At 38.5% G+C, this 6,000-nt stretch overlaps 1 protein-coding gene across 6 annotated transcripts in view; it reads right to left on the reverse strand.

The window, feature by feature from the left end:
- LOC129721418 (sialin-like) overlaps positions 1–5,688 on the reverse strand; it is a 66,946-nt gene extending 61,258 nt beyond the window's left edge. For 2 of the 6 annotated variants that reach the window (XM_055673964.1, XM_055673959.1), the window contains exon 1: positions 4,598–5,688. The gene's annotated coding sequence lies outside the window, so the exon portion shown is untranslated. Of the gene's footprint in view, positions 1–4,581 lie in introns of all 6 variants that reach the window. The other 4 variants (XM_055673963.1, XM_055673962.1, XM_055673960.1 and 1 more) reach the window with 4 other exon arrangements.
- Between the last annotated feature and the right edge of the window lie 312 nt (positions 5,689–6,000).

Raw genomic sequence — 6,000 nt, forward strand, 5'->3', positions numbered from 1 at the left:
AGGATCACCGCAAGCCTCTGCAAAAAAATAGCGTTTCGGGGAAACGGCCATTACTCCAGTAATGATTGGTATATCTCAAAATCAAACGTATTTTCTTCCCGCAACTTGCAAACATCGACAAACTTCGCTTTGTATAAAACGCTGATCCTTCCGGTGCCCCTCTACGGACAAGAAGCGTGGATGTTGAAGGAGGTGGACCGGAAAGATCTATGAATTTTCGAGCGAAAAACACTGCGTACAATTCTCGGTAGGCAACTAGAACATGGTGTGTGGCGCAGACGCATGAATCGCGAGTTGTACCAAGAGTACAGAGAAGTGAACATTATAGACCGCATTAAACAAGGCAGACTTCAGTGGGCGGATCACTTAGTGCGAATGTCGGAAGAAAAAATGGCGAAAATAGTGTTCACCAGGGAACCAGGTAGAGGTCGGCGGCTTCGTGGGAGACCACGAACACGCTGGCTGCATGCAGTGGAGAGGACCTGGGAGCCCTAAACGTTCGGGTGGACTGGAGGAGTATCGCCAAAGACCGACGAAGATGGTGCTCTACGATACGCCCGGCATTGGCGCGAGGACACGCTGTAGCCATCAAAGTTGATTTCAGATCTATGTTGTAAGTGGCCCTGTTTTGTAAAATGCAAAGAAATTTTTTTCTGTACGAATATAAAAAAAAACAAAACCTTGGTGCTACACCCAAGTAACCATAAGCATTATGAGATAACATTTTATTAGCAATAATTCAGCCTTGTTAATGCCAAATAGCTTTATATCATGTTTTTAATGTTAAGAGCATTATGCTAAACTAGCATTACTGAGAGCCAAATATGCGCTTAAAGGGCTACCGTATGTGCTACGACGTAGTGTTTAAAATGCATATGGAAGATGCATTACATTTTTTCGTAAGTGCCAATAACGAGCGATATCGAGCGGTCAATTAAAAATAGACGGAACATGGATACTCCATGTTAATGGAAAAAAACTTTAAGCAGTGGGAATTTTCGACGCAAAGTTCTGATATATGAATGCATGAGACTTTCCGAAATAAAAAATAGTGAGTTGGATCCAGGATCTACATCTTCTGGGCTCGTGGTTTCTGAACCGTCAATATCAGAAGATGAAAAAAGTCTGATTCTAGTAGTTCCCGGTTGCTACCCAAGATACCTTTTTAGACCATATGTATTACTTCTGAATATTTTTTTTTGCATTCGTTCCAGACACCAAATAATAAGGGTTCTAATTTTTTTTTTCGTTTGTTTTCTTAACTCACATGTCAGAAAAGAGAAATTTCATGGATGCTCCAAATCACCATTAGTGATGCATATCAATAGTTGCCATCTGCAGCACTTTATCAGCTCGCTATTTCGCCTTTTTAACATATCAGATATATACAAGCATTTAGATCAGAATAAGTTCTTACCAAGAATTCTGTAATCGAATATAGTATTGTTTTGTTGTTGGGCAATGATTTAGTGCTTACTGGTTACTTGGACATTCCGATTCGGAACTCGACCTTCTGTTTGTTATACATAGACTTCGCAGCCAACTGTTGAGTGTACGGACAATTGCGGGCCTAGCGCTACGATCCTACTGACACTAACAGTCTCTCCCGAGTCAAGACTCGAACCTACGACGACTGGCTTGCTAGGCCAGCATCGTACGTCGAGACCAGCTGGGAGGGCTCTGTACGAATATACTAAACTTGAATCTCATTCCGTGTTGGCATACAGTGGAATTGGACCGATGGAGCTCTCAGCCACACAACAAAAGAATACGGTGTATCGTGTTGCGGCACGGAGAGAAGACAATCAAGTTCTTCTCGTATCGGATGGAAGCTGATAGCGATAGTGTAGCACTCTCAGCCGGCCAACAGTTTTTACGCTGTTGCGTGTTGCATATTGCACTTGTGCGGCTGGGGGATGAAATTCTGTTAGTATCAGATGAAAACTGATAGCAGAGGAGGTGTTGACTTTCAGTTACGCAACGCTGTTGATATTTGATATGTTGCAAGAACGAAAGAAATCCGTTGAAAACTAATTGAAAGATAAGTATTTGAAGTTGGATATAATTTCGTCCCCAGTTGCGGTTTTAGATCTTCATTTTACACTCTTAAAGACGTTCTTTAAAAAAGTAGACGAATACAAATCAATTAAGAATAACTTTTTTAATGCACACGAGCGTTTAGAACCGGGGGCTTTTTCATTTACTCTCTAAATACTGGTTTTAATAACATACCAATCTCAAAAGATATTTAGTATATAAAAAGCCTCAAAGAATGACAAAACTATTAAAAGTATTAAAAATTAGAGAAATTATGTCTACAGTAAAGTTGTAAATAATGTTGTCCGAAAAAACTATATCGAAGACACTTTTATTACAACTTTTTCTATTCTGAAGATATACCGTTCCACATCAGACTAGTCCTCAAAATTCGATTTTTTAAATATATAATAAACTGTAGCATTCAGAAAACAAGAATATTGAAACATACAACTTTGAAGAAGACACAAAAGAAATAGCTTCTACACAGACAAAGTTATTGTCACAAACGTACAAATAGGTTAATTGCATTTTAGCCAATGAAGATACTGGAAGAGACAATCGTTTCAATCTATTTCGTGGAGTGATTATGATAATGAATCATTTGTTTTTTGTTCAACTGTAATCTGGGAATGTAAAATATATGATAATTTTCTTCTACAAAGTTCTGTGTTTCAATGAAATATTAGAAAATGCCAAATATGTTTGTCTTCTAAATGCTACAGTTTTTTTTAGATATTCAAAAAAAACGAATTTTGAGGACTAGTCTGAAATGAAACGGTATAACTTCAAAACAATAGAAGTTAGAAGAAAAGTGCCTTCAGCAAAGCTTTTTGTCACAATATTATCTACAACTTTGCTGAAAATTTAATTTGTCTATAGTGTAAAACTGGAAAGTTGGATTTTGCAGCGTTGCCGGAGCCCGAGTTCCCTACTAGAACTCGTCATTTTTCCGAGGTTTTTCTATGCACTAAATATTTACTGAAGATAGTATGTCAATGAAATCAGTATTTGGAGGTTTATTGTAGTCTTTTGAATCAAAATAGCTTTAGTAAGATTTTTTAGAAAGCTTTCAAACCTACCTGCTAGGTTCCCTGGAAACAAATGAGTCTGGCTGTGGACTAAATTGGCTTCATTTTGTTTTAATCCATCTGCCATCAAGGCGAATAAAACAGACAATATTTGTATATTTTTATGGCGCAGGGTTGACTCGTGAAATAAATGTTTAAAAGACTTTTCAGACCGTGAGCAAAATTTGAAAAAAATACCTTGTATTAACCCTGAGATGATAATCATATTTTGGTATGCGTAAGAGAATAATCATGCGTTAAAATGACTCCCCATTTAAAATGAATAAATTTTTTTTTTAATCAATTATCGATAAACGGTCATTACAGTGTTAACACATCTATAAATAACAAACACCAATAACAACAATATCGCACGCTAGCCTGGAGGGCTAATGCGGTCTCGATCAACTAGATTAGTTGAGGAAATTCGTTATCGATATTGTTTACGGCACATTTTGCATGTTGTAGGATAAGTACAACGATAAACCGTGCCCCAGTGCTGAGTCGAGAAAATTTCCAGCTCGAAAAGATCCTCGACCTGATCGGGAATCGAACTCGATATCATAACCGTGTGGGAGAGCTAGCCGACCGACATCGCTAACCAAAGAACCACGGGGACCACCATCATTTAGGTTTAAATATACACACGGTTAGAGAAAAATTGGCAATATTGCTGCAAGCGAGGAGTCAATTTGCCGCAGACTATCTTTCCAGGGTGAAGTGAACTTTATTTGCGATCATTTATTTGGGATGTATAATTCTTGTAAAATTCCCAATCAGTATTTCTTTAGTAGCAGCAGTTCAATATTATTGTCTGCAAGTTTTTTAGAGACATGTAAGTCGTATGTTAATGGTTTTGAAAAAGTTTGGACGTTATGGCTTATTAATAAAATAATAAAAAATGTCAGAATCATATAGGTACCTCACGAGTTGTGAAGAGAACAAGATTGAAAGATATTTACTTTGTATAGAGTTTATTTCAATTTGCTGTAATTTGAAGAATAGGACAGGCATATTTCAATCCTCTTTTAGTTTGGCCTTCCCTCTTTGGTGCATTTCGTGTGCCTCTCTAATCAAGTGTACTGAACTACAAGCATTTGAACTTGAAACTATCAGTTTTGCTTGGTCGGCCTTAGTCAGCTGATCAATGACTTGGACTTCTGTTTGTATATTACATTAGGCGGCTATAATTTGTTTGTAAACATGCTATTACTGTGGTTATACGAGAGAATCAAACTAGAGTGAGTATAAATATGCAAATCAGACTTTGATTAGGATTATATTCTTGAATGAGCAGAGATATGCGGCTTTCAAAGCTTTCAAGGAAATTAGAAACTCGTTATTTACTGCAAGCATCAAAAGTCAACTATCAAGAATCGGTTAAAAAGAAATTAAGAGCTTATTTGAAGGAGATACAAATTTTACACTATAAACTGTCCCCAACGAGATTAACATTGATTGATATATCATTTACATTTTTCTTACGTAACCTTTTTTTCGCCTTCCAGCAGACTTCCTTCACTGGTACGTTTTTTTTGTGCGGCAAAAATTGATTGCTAAACTTGCAACGTTTGTTTAGTGGTAGAAATAAACGATATTTATGTTCAAAGGAAAAAACAACAGAGGCTCGAAATAAAAGCTTCAAAAAACAACACTCGGGCACCGTTCTAGCTCGAAGACTATTTATTGCACTCGATCAGCTGACACACTGATCGATTGTAAAGCTCGATCACATACATGAACTAATAATATTCATCAGTTTGTTTTGACTTTGAACAGGACGTGTATTATATTGTTCGTGTGACTTGGCTCCCATGTGCGACCGCTCTTTTTTCATAATTGACCCACAAAAACAGTCGTGTTGCATTAAAAAGCTCACCGTCACTTCAGCGGTACGGTTGAACGACTAGTCTTGGTCTTGAAAACCTGCTTTTTATTGTAAACATCTAGCATTCATCGGTTTACGATTCGCGGAATGGTAGTTACGTGTGAAAGTTATACACATGCCGGTTTACACTTGTTCCGCACTTCACACCTCTTACTCCGACTACACTACTTAACCACTTAACCGGACTTGATCATCTCTTTGGAGGCTCGTCCTTTCGAGAATTTTCTGCTGCTGCCGCTGCGTAACTCCCCAGAAACAAGAACGGCCGATAACTGGATAAACCACTTTTAGGGCAATGATTCCTACCTTCTATACACTTATTATGAGCGCGAGTGATTTTTATGTTTCTGCTGATCTACGAATGCGATTGTTCGTCAAGTTAATGAATTATCTGAAATTTTCTCACGCCTAATCATGATTGCTTTAGATTTATTTTCTATCACCCGGCTAAGCTACGACTGCTCTGGCACGGTTGATCGTTGAACATCTACTGCCGCAGTTGGCCATCGAACTCGCGGGAATTCTTAATCAGAGTCCGCCCTCTGATAGTTGCTGAGTGACTGCAGGAGCTACACTTTTTGTTTAATCAATTCTAGTTTGTTCAGTAAAGCTTGCACGTCATAACGTTGCGCATGATTTGCGGTGGGAAAAATCAAACGCGTTCGCGCGCAGTGGCTGATCGAATCGTACTGGATGGCAGTGCTGCTGGCGTTTGTCGCTTGGCACCGCTGGAATGTTCCGGGCGGGCGGGCGCCGCTTCATAGCATGGCGAGAGTGATCGTCATTTAGTTTGTCACCGATGTAGGAACTGACAGATGGCTATCGTTCGGTGGCATGCATGCATGTTTTTTTTTGCACGCGATTCGGAAGATCATAAAATGACGCTTTATCTTTCACATACCGAGAACAGCTATAAAATCAGTTGAGAAATGCAATTTAGACTAAAGCATGAGAAGAATTCCGTTGAAGAATGCAACAATTCTTTTCAATTCGTAGTTGACTTGT

Source organism: Wyeomyia smithii, chromosome 2 (genome assembly GCF_029784165.1).
Source record: "Wyeomyia smithii strain HCP4-BCI-WySm-NY-G18 chromosome 2, ASM2978416v1, whole genome shotgun sequence".
Taxonomy (NCBI): domain Eukaryota; kingdom Metazoa; phylum Arthropoda; class Insecta; order Diptera; family Culicidae; genus Wyeomyia; species Wyeomyia smithii.